The 19,771-nt window shown below is 34.8% G+C and overlaps 5 long non-coding RNA genes across 5 annotated transcripts; all 5 read left to right on the top strand.

Annotated features, from left to right (window-relative positions):
- The first annotated feature begins 1,069 nt into the window (after nucleotides 1-1,069).
- On the top strand, nucleotides 1,070-4,940 carry LOC144419201 (uncharacterized). The gene is made up of 3 exons (XR_013473937.1): nucleotides 1,070-1,221; nucleotides 1,975-2,095; nucleotides 4,146-4,940. It is a non-coding gene; the product is annotated as an uncharacterized LOC144419201 (long non-coding RNA).
- Nucleotides 4,941-5,426: 486 nt separating this feature from the next.
- LOC144424370 (uncharacterized) lies at nucleotides 5,427-8,491 on the top strand. The gene is made up of 3 exons (XR_013476663.1): nucleotides 5,427-5,855; nucleotides 7,599-7,729; nucleotides 8,295-8,491. It is a non-coding gene; the product is annotated as an uncharacterized LOC144424370 (long non-coding RNA).
- A 1,819-nt stretch (nucleotides 8,492-10,310) lies between these two features.
- On the top strand, nucleotides 10,311-11,867 carry LOC120326551 (uncharacterized). The gene is made up of 3 exons (XR_013476715.1): nucleotides 10,311-10,408; nucleotides 11,104-11,177; nucleotides 11,731-11,867. It is a non-coding gene; the product is annotated as an uncharacterized LOC120326551 (long non-coding RNA).
- Nucleotides 11,868-13,751: 1,884 nt separating this feature from the next.
- Nucleotides 13,752-15,403, top strand: LOC144420814 (uncharacterized). Its single transcript, XR_013474744.1, has 3 exons — nucleotides 13,752-14,063; nucleotides 14,305-14,420; nucleotides 15,165-15,403. It is a non-coding gene; the product is annotated as an uncharacterized LOC144420814 (long non-coding RNA).
- A 2,211-nt stretch (nucleotides 15,404-17,614) lies between these two features.
- Nucleotides 17,615-19,691, top strand: LOC144420962 (uncharacterized). Its single transcript, XR_013474804.1, has 3 exons — nucleotides 17,615-17,748; nucleotides 18,562-18,668; nucleotides 19,561-19,691. It is a non-coding gene; the product is annotated as an uncharacterized LOC144420962 (long non-coding RNA).
- The last annotated feature ends 80 nt before the right edge of the window (nucleotides 19,692-19,771 follow it).

The raw sequence follows: 19,771 nt of genomic DNA, 5'->3' as shown, positions 1-19,771 counted from the left end.
CTGTGTTAGCCAAGTGAATATACCCCTTACCCATAGGTTTCAGTCCCTTTACACAACTTGATGTAAACAGTAAAGTAGGCAAAAAAAATGCAAGTGTGTGTTATGTTCGTGTGCACAATCTCTTCTCTGTAACGTTTACATTTAGAAATACAATATACAATACATTTATATATGTCATTTACCAATTTTCGCGTCATGTTCAGGTCACGACGTACTCATTCGAGCTCGGCACAGTTCTAAATTACGACTATTATGCTATTAATCCTGTTTATTTCTACCAAAATTCGTCGACGTTAGCGAAGAGACCGAAAACGTTCCAGAACCTAGTTGGGCTTGATGTACCGAATAATAATTGCTTGAAATTTGTAAATTAGTATGTTACGCAGTATAATCGCATTCATCATCATTCATGGTTCAATGTGATGAACTTTGGAACTTAAAAACTTGTTACTGGCAGACTAACGTGTTTCGTACAAGAAAAATTTTTTCTTTTTAAAAATAAAAACGTAAGTATTGAAACAGCTGAATTTGAGCGTTCCGTGTATGTATATATACGGTATATATATATATATATATATATATATTTATATAATTTTATTCAATTTTGGATCAATATTAGGTGTTTTTTTTACCTTGCATTTCGTTCCCCGACTTTGCCCCTAATTTTAAAATGTTATAGAAACTCACGATGTTATTCACTTTACCTGACAACAATGCAGGGAAATGAGTAATATCACACGACTATAGCTTAATGTATCGCTCAAGTGTAAGATAGTCAGGTATAACGTGTAAGTCTTTGGGTTGGTGTTTATCGCAGTAAAGTTTGAACCGTGTTGGCGTTAAGCATTGTATGAGCCTCGCCTAACTAGTTTATATGATTACTCAAATTTGGGAACACTTCTTGCATTCATATGCCTTGATATCAGAGTTGTTCATAACGAAAGCCAGAATATAAAAATATAGTGAAGCTCAAACTATAGGCGAATTTTAAATCTAATTTCAAAATATTACGGCAAATTGAAATGTTAATATTAACTCGAAGAAATGGTGAAACTAGTGTATTTTTCTTTTAGCACTATTTCATTAGCTTATTAGAGTGGATATAAATTAGTTGTGAATTATCTTGCACGAACAAGATTGGATCATAGTATACATAATGCATAGAATAATTTTATTCATTTACATTGGACTTCTAATCCAAACATCAACTTCATGATGGAGGTAGGTCGATATCTTATCGGGGTTATGAAGCCAGTAATAAAAATTTCATATTGGTGTCGAACCCGTCGCTATATTTACGAATAGCTTGGTTGAAAATGACGTCAGAAAAATTACATCTTTATATGGCGTCATAAATTTAATTTTAACTCGCGGAATTTTACAAGCATGATAATACCATTATCACACAAGAAGATTTGATAGCAAGTTGAATTTAAAAACCGCCAAAAATCGAAAATGTAAAAAAAACATCACCAGAAAACCTGATGTCAATATTACCCGTTCTTTGCATTATTAGAAATAAACGGATTTATAGATCAGATATAGCAATGAATATACTAATTTTTAGATACTCTATCGCCGATATATTTTTCCATATTTAAAAAAAAAAATTAAGGCAAAATAAAAAATAACAATATAACGGTAAAAACTGTCAATTTAAAATAGCAGATTAGGTTATCAAGATTCAAAAAGTATCGTTTCACAAAATTATTTATTTGATCGTATTTTTGTTTTAATTTTTTGAGCGTTGAGTATTTCATGACAAGAATTCCTAACCTGACTAAAACATAAAACGAATATTAGTTTTATTTACATTTTACATTTTAAACCGGCGATACTCTGGAACGAACCTTTACAATTTAGAGGGCGTGGATTCCCCCAGCCTAAGGGTAAATCAGGCACTGTTCACGACAGACTTCATAATGTGTTCTACAATGAACAATATCTGTATATCATAACGTTTTTATTCTTCAGCAAAAAGTTCAAAACGTTTTATCGTGCATGCCGGTACAGATTTCAAACACATCCCGGGAATAGGGGTATGGATTTACCAGAACAGCCTCCTCCTCCCAATCAATGACATGGGTTTCAACAGGTAAGAAAAATCTGCTCAATTTGGTAAATAACAACTTACTCTCACGATAATTACATTTCATTTTGACCAGAAATTGGGAATCCGAATCTATTTTTACTAGCTGGTGTTGAAGACATTATTTATACCCCCTTGAGGCACCAATCATAACTTATCAATTATAACTTCCCATTTTCCCATCGTTCGTATTGTAAAATGACGGCGCGTGGAGTCACTCGCCATTATTATTTCCAACTAAGATAAGACAGAGATGACCTTGTATCGATACACAACATGCTTGATGAAGCACGTTTCATAACAAACGAGACTGAGACAAAACAATTTAAGCCCTCATTATTTGTTATATGCAAGCGTGGTGTTTCTACCGTGTTTCCCCGAAAATAAGACCTAGCCTGAAAATGCGGTCTAGCCTGAAGTTTAAAAATTATCCTAATATAAGCCCTTTTCTTTAAAATATGACCTATTTGCAAATCTTTTTTCTACCTAGTCGATATCAAGAAATCGTTTAAATAATTAATAATCTATGACTGGTAGTTATTTTAAATAAAAACGTGTTTTTTAAAAGTAAATAGAATTTGGTTCTCTTATTTTGTATATTTAAAAGTCTCGTAATTGTCTTCTTGAAAAATGAAAATAAAAGACATCCCCCAAAATAAGCCATACATATTTATATTTTAATTGAAGACACTGTCTTATTTTCTGGGAAACACAATATGATGATGTATTCACTAGTAATCGTGATTTTTTGTTTTACACCAGTTTTGCTATATAATTATATTTCGAATCAAGAGTCCAAAAATGTGCAATAGATCAATCAAATCAATCAAGTCGTTTTTTTATTAGCCGTCCAGGCAAACGGGCACAAAAAAAAATTGAAGCAAAATTGAAAAAAATATACATGCCTTTGCCCAGAACGAACAGGATGGCCGCAAAATGACCATTCGGTCTACTTGTCAGCGGCTACCTTGCAATAGCTGTATTAATTAAAATTTAAGAAACGGACACAGGTAAACGCTTTTATACGAAGACAGCATTGCCTCGAGATGGCGCTACAAGGCAATAGGTTGCCATGTTTTTTTTCCGAATTAGGGATTTCCCCTATATATTATTATTTTGACGCAATGCTGTTCTAGCAGTTAAAAGTTTTTGAAGGAGAATTCATGGAGGAAGTTGAGTAATATAAAATATACTTATACTAGATTTACCTGTAGATCAGTAGAGGAATACTCATACTGATATCTGAGTAGGAAACACATTTCATAAGTGTAACGATATATCAAACAAAATAGGATCACAATCATGTCCATGAGACACTGAAGTCATAAATGTACTGAAGCATGAAATAGGGGTAAAGTAATACATGTTTATAAAGAGTACAATGAGAATAAGTGATTGCGTAACTGTTTTTTAAAATTGGGATATGTCAAGTCTTTAAGGCTGGAAGGTAGATCATTCCAACTTTTTACACCAGTGAATCTGAGAGTGTCTTGGGCCCGCTTCGATTGACATCTGGGGACAAAAAGGGACCCTTGAGATAATGATCGAGTGCGATGGCTATGTATAAAATACTGAGCTGTGAAAAAGTTATCAAAAGCCCTTGGTAATAAATTTGATGAGAATTGGTGCATTATTTTTGCAACTTCAAAAAAGCATAAGTCTTTGAACTTTGTGGCAAATAGAGGGGTACAACTAGTACGAGGTGTAGAATTGGATAATATTCCTAAAGCTTTATTTTGCAAAACTTCTATTCTTCTAGACTATTTGCTGGTACTTGAGTATCCCTATGCAACAAGACCATACTGAATGTGAGTTTGAAAGAGGGAAAAGTATATCATGCGCAGAACTTGTGTGGGAAGAAGCTTGCGAACTTTACCCAGAATACCAACAGCCCGTAGTACTTTGTGTGTAAAATAGGGGTTCTCCTTGCGGCCCCTGAAATTCGTTTCGCGGCCCCGTGCGGGGCCGCGGCCCCTAGTTTGGAGAGCCCTGCTGTAGACTACTAATCGTTCGGATTTCGTTTAGCTGGCCTTTATCTCTGGCTCTTGTGTTTTAGATTTCTCCATAAACTGGCATATCATCGTCAGTTAGTATCGACAAGCTCGAAAATTTGTCCGCAACATGAACCGCAGCAAGAGGACGAAATGGGGTAAGAGAACGAAGCGAAGCGCAGATTCAATAGCATTCATCCTATCTCAAAAACACTTTAATTTAACAATAAAACTACGGAAAACGAGGAGCGTGCATCTTAATATTTAGCCCAACCGATGTATACGCGTTTTTTATATTTCACAAAATCTTTTCGAACTAAATTTTCAAAAACTTTTGAATGTAACACTATTTTTTTCCTAGATATTTTTATACATAGTTAGGCTTCAATTTGTACTTATATTTGTTTAATATTTGTACTTATATTTGTATATTATATTTGCATGTAAGGGACGTATGAATGAGTTTTCTTTTGCTCAAGGATCGGTTTCCATATGAAACTTATTCTGGGAATAATTCCAATTTTCTGAATAATTCTTGTACAATCACTTATTAACGCAAACTGGGACGCAGAAATATGTTATAATCACAAAGTGAATAAACAGCATGATTCATCATATTTGCTCCAGTGACTGATTAATCATGTAATGGCTGGTTAACAAATATTCGAATTTGAACAGTTTGTGGATGAAGCTCTTTTGTGATTATCGTATTTTATTGAAGAATATGTGTTGTTGTAACCCTTCATTATAGTGCATGCCGCCCTTGTTGTTAAATAGAGAAAAAAACATGTTGTAAGCATTGCCCGTAGAATATTCCATCCAAATTATATTCTATCAAAAATATTCTAATAAAAAATGAAGTAAAAATGCCTACAAATACGACAATGACGCGATCAACAGGCGCCCATATGTCAGTTGAAAATGTTTTATCATCATCAAGACATCCAAAATACCATTGGTATTTCCCACCTTGCTTCGAATCAGCGCCCATATGTCAGTGGAAAAGGCTTTATCAGACATCAAGACATCCAAAAATACCATTGATATTTCCCACCTTGCTTTGAATGGCCGATCAACCAGCCCCCATATGTCCGTGTAAAATGGTTTATCATCATCAAGACACCTAAATTATTACCATTGGTGCAGTGAGCGCTATAAATTGGAAAATCCGTTGTTGTTGTTGTTCCCCTTCATTATGCTGCATGCTACCCTTGTTGCTAAATAGCGACAAGCATATATCGATAGCATTGCCCGCAATGATAGCAATTTTTATTCTTTTAAAGATATTCTATTAAAAATAGAGTAAACATGCCTACAAATATCCTGCAAATAGGACGGAGACGCGCTCAAACAGCGCCATATGTCATTGGAAAATGACTTATTAAATTAACCAATGCTATGTTTTGAAAATACCGGAATTTTTTGTCAAGCATATGCTAGTGAATATATTACAACCTTGGCGAGACGGCGCCTGTGATTTCTTAGAAGCAAATTGAGCCAAACCTTGTGGTCACAATACCAACTTTAGGCAAGGAAACCAAAACAGATGAAAAAAAATAACGCGATTCGGCCATTTGGTCCCGATTATAATTCGATTAGGTTTAATAAATATTACTGAGGTAGGGCAGTGATAAAACTATAATATTTTTTCATGTCCTTGTTTAGCACCATACAACTAGCTTATACAGGTGGATATAATTCATATTGCACAGAATGATTTTACTCATTTGCATTGTTGGACTTCTAATCAAAACACCAACTTCATGGTGGTGGAGGTAGGTCGATATATTTGACAAAATTACTAATACTAAAAATGTTTATTGAGTTATTAGAAATAGGATAGGTTAAGTTTTTACATAAGTCGAGGAAAGTCGATAAGGTCACTTAATCATATGGCGAACCAAGGCCACTCGTCCTGCCATAAGTCCATGTCGGGTATTGGATTAATTAGCCAGTTATTTGTTTCACGTGCATTGACTTATTGGTGAAGTCGTCCTACGGCGGCGAATCTCACAGAGCTAACGGAAATATTTGAAAAGAATAAAAGTAAATAGCCTTCTAGAGAGAAAATTCATCTTTAACAACTGAAAATTTTAAAAATGAAATTTTAAAATTTTTGGCTCAGTAATCAAAGAGAAAAGCGACTTTTCAACAAGGTGTCCAAAAATGCAAAACGATCGGGGTGTCCAAAAACTGTAGATTTATAATGGAATATTCCGATTTTATGATTGAGAAGAGAATTTCTCCAAATTAGACAAATTTATTTATTGGACGTTTTTTGTTTTAATCTCTCAAACGGTAAATAACTTGAAACAAGAATTTTTAATTTGACTGGGCCATTGAACAAATATCAGATTTGTGACATTTTGAAACGGCTCTATTCTGGAACTAACTTTTACAAGTTAGAAGGCGTGGATTCCCTAGGCCAGGGATCACCAAACTACTGCAACAAAAGTGACGTAATAATGGGCATTTTCGCATCCGCTCAGACACTTTCGACGAAACTGTTTACGTTCATTGGGCTAAAATGAACGCGGAATGTGCATTTTGCGCTAACAGTACTGTAATCTGAAAGCGTAAGGTATGTTACAATAAAATTAAACTTCATACCAAGTTACCAACGGAGATATCGGAATTTTAGAACCGCCCGACAGGTCAATTTTTTCCATAAGGATTGTATTACTTATTTGATAAGAACTGTAATAAATAAGAAAAAAGAACACATATCAATCACTAATCTTTCCATGTGCGTCACATCTATAGAATATTGAGACTATTTCAGGATTTTATTCTGACAACGGTCATTGACACCACTGAAAGAACGTCGCAAATAAATATTTTATTGGTGTCCATGGACAATATAATTAATTTGCACTACGTATAACTGGAGCGTACTTTTTAAAAGCTCCGAATGTTGGGAAATTTATGCGCTAATGCAAAAAATTAAATAGATAGATAATAGTTGTTTAATTTATCTAAATTGTGTTAAAATTTCATGGAATTCCAAGCTACAGCAGGCAGTGCGTAGTCGTTTTTTAGGAGCGGTATTCCAACACGGCGTAACGGTACTCAGCAGACGTGATGCGAACATTTTTTTGCGCAAAAAAGCGGATTTTGTAACATTCCTAATTCATGACAGCAACGTTTTGATAACAGCTAAACTCAGGATATTTGTCTAGATATAGAAATCTTGTATATATATTTGTTTCCTAGGATGTTCTCGATCTATATTCCGCGAATTAGATAGAATTTAATATTCGAGTCTTCAGAAATGTAGAATATATATTGTTGAATAAATTGAACGGATTTCCCAACTTTTGTGACTTTATTGTACTGCACTGACAAAAATATTCATCCATCCCGTTTAAATACAGTTTTGAGTCATACCCCGGCCGTGGTCAAAAAAATTTAGTGACCCCTGCCCTAGGCTAAGCGTGAATTCGGCACTTTGTACGACAGATTACATTATGTTTTCTACACTGAACAATATTTGTATTTCATAGCGTTTTTCTTTTCAGCAAAAGAACAAGAACAAAGTTTTATCGTCCATGCAGGCGCATATTTCAAACACATGAGAATGATAAGTTCATCATAAGAACACTTTCTACCCGTAAAGCCCCCGCCCGTTCGATGAAATGGGTTGGGAAAGGTAAGAACATTCCGCTGAATTTGATAAACAACAACCTGCGCTCACGAATATTGACTAGAAACACTGGGAATTAAATCTATTGTTACTAGCTGGTATTTAAGACATTATTTATACGCCCTTGAGGCACCAATTATCAATTATAACTGATGTATGTCGGGGTCTAACTGATGTATATGTAGGAATAGATTCATTTTATTATACTCTGTTTTTTCACGTTAAATTGAAATAAAACAATGCTTTTTATACCACTAATTTGCAGGGATGAATAATTTTAGCTAAGAGATAGGGGTATATATATCACCTGCAATATGCAGTTAAAAACTCCAAGAAGCGAGTGCCCATCTCATTTGATCCCGAACTTTTGGGAATACTCCTTTAATTAAAAAATTCTTAGCATTTACAATGTCGAAAACAAATGGCGAAATGAACGTATAGTGTGAATATTTATATATATATATCAATAAAAGAAATTATTTCTCCTACTGGGAATGTGTTTTAGGGTAGGAACTGGCCAAACACAGTAATCGTCGAACAAGTAACTCATAATTGACATTTTATTACACAGGAAGCCAAGGTGATTCTGCAGCCGAAGATTTGGAAAAGTTCGCTTTCAAATAAGAAGCTAAAGCACCAATTGCAGCCATTCCAAGAGAACTGAAAAATTTGTGTCTAATTAAAAGTATGGACAATACATTGACCTGGAATATACTGATGGAGGATTTTTATATCAATGTGAATTCTTAGCCTCTTCTCAGTGTAATGTTTTAATATGGAAATACATTCATTACTGAAACATCCGATATTCAAATGCAAATTGCATAGATACCAAATCAGAAGAGAAGTTACTTCATTACAATGCCAAGGAATGGAATGAAAATTAGTCAGGTCACCAACCGCGATAGGATACATGTCGGTGCAGGCTTTATGAGTTGACTTGATAATAATTAGACAATATAATATAATGAACACACATGAAGTATCTCTGCCACATGAAGATTCCATTTAAGCTAAACACATGGCGCACGATTGCCACTGAGTATATTCGTGTCGAGGATATAGACCACAACCGGTGTGACCAAAATAATGTAATTGCCGACTTCATCAGCTAAAGTCAAATCCCGTTTAGAAATCCGACAACAAACAAATTTTTTTTTTGGCAAAGATTTGAAACGTCTGCAAGTTACACTGCAACAGGCACAATGTAATCATGTGACATCTCGAAGTACTGGCTTTTGTGAACGCCTTACTTACCGTTGAGATTTCTCACCTTGCTCTAAGTACGCATACGTGTTTCCGAAATACCGGAATCGATGGTTGAGCATAATATGCTAGTCAATATTTTACAACATGGGGGATGGGATGTGACGATGTCTGTGATTTCTCAGCTGCACGTTAGGCCAAGCAAGCTTGCCAACATACCAAGTACTTACGAACAAATATATGCATACCAATTGTTCCATATAATTATTTTATTTTAAACATCAACATTCATGAAGTATATTTTAATTTAAAAATCATTGACTCTACGAGATCAGTTTGGTATACGATATTAAACTTAAAATGTCGTTGATAACGCCGGATAAGTTTCACAATGGGTAGATAGGTGAGTCCAGTGAAGATGATATAAAGCACTCTCAATAGCTGCTTCGTGCATGGTACTCTACCAATATTTCTCCAACGTTTTTGTGTAGATCCAAACCAGCTCATCAGCAAAATCGTCTTCGCATGACTACGCAATTGCTTACTATTCATTCGTTAAAGGCACTTATTTATGTTGACATTCTAAAGCAGTTTTGGTTCTCAAACGGTGGGCACGCCATACAAATTGGCGTTTTTGAGGGGACGTTAAGCAAAATAAACTTAAATTATTTGTTAGATTTTATCTTAACCTCTTTATTTTAAATATTTATATTTATTTAGAATTGACAAATTCTAAAAAAGAGAGCACGGCTTCAAAAGTTTCAGAACTGTTCTAAAGAAATATTTCCCCCAAGTAAGCGTAACGTTTTATTGCTATTGCATTGCCTTTGATATCGGCAAAGCACAATAAATAGACTTTTTGTCCTACTGTTTTCTTAATGAGACATAAATATCAGGATTTTCCCATCGCTCGTATTGTAAAATAACGGTGCGTGGAATGACTCGCCATTATTACTTCCAACTAACATAAGACAGAGATGAACTTGTATCGATACACAACATGCTTAATGAAGTAATTGCCATAACAAACGAAACTGACATGATAGTATCGTAAACTTCGGGATATTACGCAATGAAACAAAAACATGAAAAATAACACGATTCCATCATTCTGCCCCCGATTTAAAGTTCGATTATGTTTAATAAACATCCACATTCGGAGGCGTTGCAGGCATCAGATATGTTGTAGCCAGTAATATTTTGTTTCGTATGCGTATACTTCTAAGTAGATAACTGAATTAAAAAAAATATATGGCAAATTGGGAGTTGATTAATAAGCAGTAGAATCAGTGGTAAAACCAGTGTATTTTTTTATGTAATTGTCCAGCTACATTCGACTAGCTTATAAAAGTTGAGATAAATAAGTAGTGGATTATTTTGCAGGAACTTATAGATCCAAAGCTACATAATGAATAGAATGATTTTACTCATTTGCATTGTTGAACTTCTAATCCAAACATCAACTTCGGCATGGTATAGGTAGGTCGATATCTTATCGGGGTTATGAGGACAGTATTTAAAGTTTTAATATTTTTGTCGAATCCATGTATTTCCTAATTTTTGTTAGTAACGGTTGAAAGCTTTTGTAATTATTCAACTGTGGCTTACAATGAAAACGCAAATCAGTCAGAGAAATCAGTCTTTGTAACTCGAGTAATATTGACGTCATGAAACCCTTGTGACTTCATCATATACATTTCTTGCATATGACGTATTGAATTTATTTTAACTTGCATGAAATACGTCTACCGATACGAACTAGTAATAAATATATCAAGTATTAGATTCGTTGTTGCTGAGATATTTTCTCTTTTTTTCAAAAACGTAATGGCATTATTACGGTAAACTGGTATTTTAAAATAGCATATTACGTTATCAAGATTGAAGAGGTAGCGATTTTTAAAACTGGACAAATTTATTGATTCGGTCGTATTCTGTTTTAATCTTTTGGACGCTAAAAAATTTGGGACAAAATATAATAACCCGCCCAAAACATTAAACAAATATCAGTTTTGTAACATTTTATACCGGCTTCATTCTGGAAGAAACCTTTACAATTGAGAGAGCTAGATGCCTCTAGGTCAATGGTAAAGACGACACTGTCCACGACAGACTTAATTATGTATTCTACAAACGAACCATATCTGTATTTCATACCGTTTTTTTTTTTCCAGAACAACCTATTTCCGTCCAAGTAAATGGGGGGTAAAGACAACCAATTACCATTCATGGAAATGGGATGTAAAGGGTAAGAACAATCCGTTAAATGTGATAATTGACAACAGTCGCTCAAAAAAATTCCAATTTTCTATTCTTAACAGACATTGGATTTAGAGTCTGTTGCTAGCTGGTGTTAAAGTCTTTATTTATATTTTCATAAAGTATCAATTTTATTCCCCTGATGTAGGGTGCGGGGCGGAACAGATTTGTTTAGTCAGATGTTTAACTTCGAAGTTGAATCAAATTGAAACAATGCTTTTCACGGGATTAATGTGCAGTGATAAATAATTTTAGCTACGAGATTGAGGCAGTGTTACATATATATCACCTAGTAATCTGGAGTCGAAGTAGCGAGTGCACATCTCGATAGATCTTGTGCTTTTGAAAATACTCATGGAAAACATTATTTATAAAGTCGAAAACCCATAGAGAAACGAACTTAGAAATATTAATATAGTCATTATTTATATACCCCTATGGAATGTTATGTTCATATTGTCAAAGTGTTTCGGGCCGGAGCTAGTTGGCAAAAGACAGTCAATGTAGAACATGTATCTCACGATTGACGTTTGTATACACAGGATTCCTATCTAGGTGGGACGTCCAAGGTGATTCTGCAGACGAAGATTTGGAAGATTTTTTATTCGAATAAGAAGCTAAAACACTAATTGCAGCCACTCAAAATGACCTGGTATCCAAATTGAAGTAGATTTTTGTTGACACACAAAATGCTAGTGCGTGTTTCTTATGCATTTGTGTATTCTTAGTCTCTTCTCTGTGTAACGTTTAATATGGAATTACATTCATTACTGAAACATTCGTTATTCAAATGCAAATTGCATAAATACCAAATCAGAAGAGAAGTTACTTAATTACAATGCCAAGGAATGGAATGAAAATTAGTCAGGTCACCAAAAACTGATCAAATACGGTAACTTGATAATACTTAGAAAAGAATATCGGTCGGAGACTGAAGACTTATCGATCGAAACTGCGGTTTCGATTCATGACTCTATAGTGACACCGCGTGTCCCATCACTAATTAATTAATAACTCGCTAATTATACGACATAATTAATAAATCCAAAATTAATAGGCTTCTGGTCCGAGATATGATGAATGCACATGCAAAATTTGGAGCAGAATCAACCACGCGTTCGTGAGATATCGCGTGCATCTAACAGACAAACAAACACCTATCAACATACTTACCGATCTAAAGATCGATAAGTAACAATATAATAAACTGAATACACATGAAGACTCCGCCACATGAAGATCTCATTTTAGCTAAAGCTGGGCAAATTCGTTTCGAGGATAGGGACCTCAACCATGTTAACAAAACAATGTAATTTGCCGACTTCATCCGCTGAAGTTTGTCTCTGTATAGAAATTCGTTATCAAACGAGTTTTTTTTTGCACCGGAATTGGGAACGTCGGACCCTCTTACACCGCAACGGGCACAATGCAATCATGTGATATCTCAAAGTACTGGATTCTGTGAACACCTGAATTACCGTTGGTATTTCACACCTTGCTTGAAATACGCATACGTGTTTCTAAAATACCGGAATAGTTTGTTCAGCATATGCAATAGTCAATATTATTCAATGAAATATTCCAAACATCATGAAGTATTGCTTTTATTTTTGTACAAAAATAGTTCCACAAGACTAGATTATCATTCGATATTTACCCTAAAATGTCGCTGTTAGCGCCAGATAAATCAAGTGTCACACAAGGTTGATATAACACTCTCAATGGCTTCTTGGTACATAGTACTCCCTCAACACCTCTCCAACATGACAATCCGACATTCTAAAGCAGTGGTTCTCAAACGGTGAGGCGCGTCCAACCAAAAAGGGGCGTGAACAATTTTTTGAAAGGGCGTGAAATTATTAAAATATTTGTTAGATTTGATCTTCCACCTTATTTTGGATATTTTATATATATTTACGTTCCACCCACGCATTTTCAACGTATTTTCTGGAATAAACCACACTTTCGACATACCAGCTGTTATTCTAGTAATATCTAGTTATTTTCGAGGTAGGGCGCGAGACTTGAAAAGTTCTAAAAATAGAGCACGTTTGAAAACTGTTCTAAAGAATCATTTCACCCTTTAAAAACTATAAATAATGTCAATCACGAATAATAGATTGTAACTATCGTTGATTGAAGGAGTATATGAATACTGTCTTTTATATTTTTTTGCACAAGATAGGTTTTAAAGTTTTTAGATGTTTTTTGAAAGATACCAAAGCCATGCCGATGTAAGTGTAATGTTTTATGACTATTGCATTGCTTTTGATATCGACAAAGAAAAATAGACTCTGTCATACTCTTTGCTTATGAATACAAAAACATCAGAATTTTCATGTAGTTCATATTGTAAAATGACGGCGCGTGAAATGACTCAATATTATTCTCAACTAACATAAGACAGAGATGAGCTTGTATCGATTCACAACATGATTGATGAAGAACGTTCCATAACAAACGAAACTGAGACAAAAGTATCGCAGACTTCGTGATATTAGGCGATGAAACCAAAACATGGAAAAAAAAAGTTTGGTCATCCTGCCCCCAAAGTTCGAGTATGTTTAATAAACATCGACATTCGGAGGTGTTGCACGCATTCAATATGTTGTGGTCAGTAATATTTAGTTTCTTATACTTTAAAATGAGAAAGTTGACGAGTAATGAAGTATTATGGCGAATTGAGAAGTGATTATTGAGAAGTTAAAACAATGGTAAAACTAATGCATTTTTCATGTTATTGTTTAGCACCGTACGACTAGCTTATAAAAGTGGTTTCTTTTGTTAACTAGATTATAACCCAAATAATGCATGGAATGATTTTATTCATTTGCATTGTTGGACTTCTAATCCAAACATCAACTTCGTGGTGGAGGTAGGTCGACATCTCTTAAGTTTTTATATCTATTGGTTTCATATATATTTTTAATTTGCACGAAATACGAAATTTTAGTTATTTTCTAATGTTTTCAAAAAACAAAGGCGTAATCACGGTGAAAACTGTGAATTTAAAATAGCACATTTCGTTTTGAAGATGAAAAGAATGAGGTTTCTAATAATGAGCTAATTTAATTCATTCTGCCGTATCTGTATTTTATATTTCTCTAATTTTTCAGCAAAAGAACAGAAACTTATCGACCATTTAGACACACATTTCAAAGACCTCGTGAAACAATTCGTGGCGGAATAGTTCGCACAACTTTCTTTCGTCCAATGAAATGGGGCACAAAAAGTGAGAATATTTCGTTTTTATTGAAATTTAAAACATTCGCTAAAAAAAGTTTTAAATGGTATTTAGACCAGAAATATAGATTTGAAATCTGTTGTTGCAAGCTGGTGTTGAAGACATTATTTATACCCCCGAAAACATCATTTTGAACTCCAAGGTATCGGTAATTTAGTCAGACTTCAAAACTGTTAAGTCAAATTAAATTGGAACCATGTTTTAGCCACTGCTACATTTTACTAGTAAGTTATTTTAATAGAGGAACTTTATATAACTGTGAGTCTGCAATTGGAAAACTCGGAGTAGCGAGTGCCCATCTTGTTCTTTTAAAAATACTCGTACAAAAGATATTAAGCATTCATAATATTGAAAATGAAAACTAAACGAGGAATATTGCTGTTGTGAATAAATATATATACACATGAATGAAATATATCCTTTCTTATACCGGTAAAGTATTTTATGCCTGAGTTAGCTAAACTGGCGCTCAAGGAGTGTGTGTACCAATATGGAGGTAACTTATTTTTTTCGACTACTTCACACAAGTTGTGTAAAGGGACGGAAGCCTATGGGCAGGGGGTATATTCACTTGGCTAACACAAGACAGTCACCGAACTAGTAATAGAACTAAAATAGGGAAAATTGGAATAAAATTAAGGCCCAACCCTAACCTGGTACACATACTACGGGAGTACTGATAAACTCAATCAATGTGGAACATGTATCTCACGATTGAACTTGTTCTTTTAGGATTTCAACCTCAATGGCACCCACAAAGTGGTTTTACAGACGAAGATTTGGAAGAGTTTTCTTTCGAATAAGAGACTGAAACATCAGTTGACGCCACTTTGAAAGAAATGTAAACAGTGTAGCCAATTATTAAAGTAGCCTACTGCTATTAAATTAAAATGACTGCAAAAGTGTGTTATATCAAGTGTGCATACTTATAGTCTCTTCTCTAACGTTTACATTTAGAAATATATTCATTACTGCAATATACATACAAATACTTCAAAAATGCTGTTTCTTAATGTCAGCCTCTATTATACGATATAGATCAAATAAGAGAGTATTTGCTGCTTTACAATACCTAAAGCAAGGCTGTCCAACCGTCGGCAGCATGTGGTACGCCAAGCTGTCTATTGCGGACCGCTATATAATGAGTTTATAAGCAGACTTTAAATTATTAGTATTTTTTACAATCTAAAATATGTTTTGCGATTTTGGTGTTACTGTTCGGGCCATCTACATCCAATTGTTGGGTCTTCTTATTATTATCACGTATCAAGTCTTGCGTTCTGGTGAACATTGATGATAAAGTTCGTTTCATTTCTTGCAGGCCCGCAAATTCTAAAGCTATTTCACGATAGTTGGCGGCGAGTGGCTGACGAAAGCAGCCGAATTAATTTATTCTGATTAATATCCATCGTGTCCGATTTGATCGCCCCTGTAAAATAAAAAGTCTTTGCTACTGGATCTGGGATTCGCCGTCTCTTTTTCTGTTTGTATTTTTCCATCGTGTCTATGTTATTTTTTTTCGTTATATAAAACTTCTTAAATGTCGTCACAGCGTATCTGTTAAATTCCGCATTGACTAATAACATTTCTACTTATTCAAATTAATATATCCACTACGAAATCATAGTTACTTAATTAGGTGCTTGTATTATTGTTTCGAAATTTACAAAACTAAAAAGTTGTCAAAACTCACGCGATATTAGCGCACGTCACGTTCATTAAAAGTTGAAACAGTATCATTGTCCCTGGAAGTATTTAGATAAAAAAAATATCATGACGCAAAAATAACACTCAATTTTGACGTCTTAGTTGACGGAAGTGTGTTCTCGTGTGCTCGTCTGAAATCAGCCAGTGCGTTGTGCAATCCAAGCGTTTAATTCAGGGACGCGCAACCGATGTGAATCAGCTGGTATTCGAGTTTGGTAAATCGTTGTGACCGCAATGAATTTCTTCATGTGAAAGTGTCCCCGCCACTGAGAAGGTTGGGCAGGCCTGGCCAAGAGAGAATGCAATGGAAGACACTCAAATCGTCAACCACAGTAGCGCGTCGATCCATACTTAGTTAAGATAATACTCGCACTAGCTTCAGGCTCGAGTTAAAACCGGCATACAAATAGGTTTTGAAATATTCTAATGCATTTATCAAAGTTGCCTAAATATTGCCACTAATCAGCCAAATGTATAAATTACAACCATTAGTCTTGTTTTTACTTCCAGTGGGCTACTCACAAACGTTGAGGAAATAGCCCGAATATCTTTCAGAAGGTGGGCTTGATATATATACTAAATATTAATTGCTTGCAAGCTGCAACTGAATTTAAGCGTTCTGTGAATAAATATACTTTATATTCAATTCTGGCTCATTATCAATTTCATTTATTTTTACGATTTCACCCTAAACAAGGCTACAGAAAAGACACATCTTTTAATCCCATTTTCGTCGGCTTTTATTCTCAACAGAGCTGGAATAAAACCGATCAGAAAGTCAGTACATGAATAACTTGATATAACACTTTGCACCTAGTTCCCAGACCTGCAAAATGTTGTTGTTATAGAATATGCGTGACATAACAGAGCAGGTAAAAGCATTGAGTAATAGCATACTGCTATCATAATGTATCGCTCAAATTGATTTCGCCAACAGGTATTACGTGAAGTCTTTTGGTTGGAGTTAATCGCGGTAAGCTTTAAGCAGCGTGGGAGTTAAGTATTGTAAGCCTTGCTTAACTTGTATGTATGGTTACTTAAATCGGGGCACTTCGCTTGAAAATGTATTGCTCTCAGAGTTGTCGATAATGAAGGGCCAAATTATTGATCGAATTTTGAGAAACGGTAGTGACGGTATATAAAAAACAAATAGCACTATCCCTACTAGAACCTATGATTAATTATCTAACACTAATTTTCTGATCTGTTCATCTTACCTTTGGATTAGCAAGATTATTCAAACCCCTAAAAAAGAAAACAAACCGGAAAATTAGTGGTGATGTGGCTAACAGGCTTGAGCCCAAATCCAGCAACTTTCAAGCAAGCATATAAAAACAAAATGCAACATCGAAAATAGTATTAGAATGTCAATTACATATATGATCAGGAATGTAACGTACTATATCTATAGTCTAGTCTAGTTCGATGAGATTATTAAATAAAATAATAGATATTTACAAACAGCCAAACCTCACGGTAGATCAGTTGGTTGAAATTTAACTTACGTTTCACTTGCAGATTGTAACTCCTCAGCTTTCGTTATGTTTAAGCTGACCTTGTTGCTTTTCATCCTTCTATACGTCGTGACTCCGACGACTTCCCTGTGGCGGTAAGTGCATTGTAATATATATATGCTACAATAACAGTGATACAGAATAAGTTCGATAAAAACAAGACAGCAAAATAAATAGAAACACAGGGGTCTTGTTCCTATACTCCATTGCTCCTATGCAAGGGCAAGTGACTTTGCTTTAAAATATAATAGAAGATGATATCCTAGTTTGTCCATGGTTAACCATGTATACGAATCGTGAACATCTAACACCAGTTGTTACAGGTTTTCCTGGGGGTATTCCCGTAGTACGTGAACCAAGATGGCGGTCCCCGAACTCGTAATAGAAATAAAATAAGAAAAAAAAAAATGGAATAAAATTATGGCCTAAGTATCTTCTCTGGACACTGATGGTAGACATGTTTAATTGACTCTCGAATGCTGAACAAACTTCGTCGATAAATCATTGCCCACATTTTTAGTTGTTATTATTGAGCTGATGACACGATTTGGTATGTTAGGGACCCATTGAGGTATTGATAGGACAGGTAGGGAGAGAGACGGATATTCCATTTTTCATCACAAAGAAGGGAATTCACTGAGCGGCTCAAATACATGGCGAACCATAGCTTTTTAGTCCATTCACTAGTTCCAATCTTATATCTATTGGAAAGGTTCTAAATATAAGGAATTGTATTGAAATTATCCAGTTGGACATCTACGTTTACCTGAAATGAGTCAACGAACCGTCGAGTTCTTAGAGTTGAATATGGGAAATGTCGCCATATCATGCTATCTTATTTCAAACTGATCAAACAGTACAAATGAATTTTAACATTGTTCAATTGCATATTATTTAATTCATTCCAGATCCCGAGCAAAGGACAAGAATAGCGGATCGTGGCTGAAATGGCTAGCGAGGATTAGAAATGTACCTGAGAAGGAGCTAAAAGCTTGGCTTCGCCGTCGTATTGGTGGTAAAATATAATTTGTATGTACGGCAATAGCCAATTTGGATGCTTGTCTATGATTATATATATATAATATATATATTGAATTTTGAAGCATGAAGTTTTTTGCACAGAAATTCGAAACGACGAAACGAAATTCCCAAAATGCACAATGTGATCATGTGACATCTCAAGATTTTGTAAACAAGTGTGTAAAATATGTCAAGGGCAATATCATAATCACGAATTAGTTGAGGGTTATAAAAATAAATTTATTAAAGAAACTTTTTTTAAATGTGTTGACTGTGCATCGTACAAAATATTTAAACGCGATAACATCAATAAATAGACATGTGGTAAATTTCGCCAACGCTGAGTCGACAGTCGAAGTAAGAATATTTTCAACTCGCGCGAAAAGAGTATTCTATTCGTCTTATTTGGAAGAGTTTTGTTCTGACTCCAGTGTCGCTCAGTAACATGAGTGGTACGGGCACGGCCATACACATCGAAACCGTTTGATGATATCCAAGTTAATACCACTTTCAGAAGATTCCATATGCTGCTATGCCATACATGAGGTTTAAGTTAAATAACTACTGTGAATATTTCCATACCATGGCTATGAGAAACGGATTAAAGCCGGTAAAAAATAGTGCAATCAAACTCCGCAGCGGAACAGCAGTAAAGTGACCTGCATCGTGGTCTATTACGCAGTGGTGCTGGGAGTCAATTCAAAGAATTGGAACTTATCGAATTGAAATATATTTATGTGCATTCAAGGTTTTTATGCCGCCCACTCCAGTGCACGTTACCTTTAATCCTACATAACACGAAAAAGCAATACAAATGTTAACATTAGGTCACGCCACACATGACTAAGTAGGCTACTTATATGTTTGTTTTAACTATACTTTTGCAGACAATATGGAGGGAAACGAAGATGACGACGACTGGGATGAGCAACAAAACAATTTCAGTTTTTCGTGAAAGTAGATGTTTTACTTGTGCCTCTTTTAAATGCTTGAATTGGTACAAATATATCCTACATCCACAAAATCGGTGGTGTTTTACTTTGTCAGTTTTTCTGTGTGTTTGAATTGTAAGTGTTCAAAATGGTATATCTGTGACGT

This window comes from Styela clava, chromosome 1 (assembly GCF_964204865.1).
Source record: "Styela clava chromosome 1, kaStyClav1.hap1.2, whole genome shotgun sequence".
NCBI classification, from domain to species: Eukaryota; Metazoa; Chordata; class Ascidiacea; order Stolidobranchia; family Styelidae; genus Styela; species Styela clava.
Note: the sequence above shows the minus strand (reverse complement) of the source record. Positions and strands in the feature narration are given on the sequence as shown.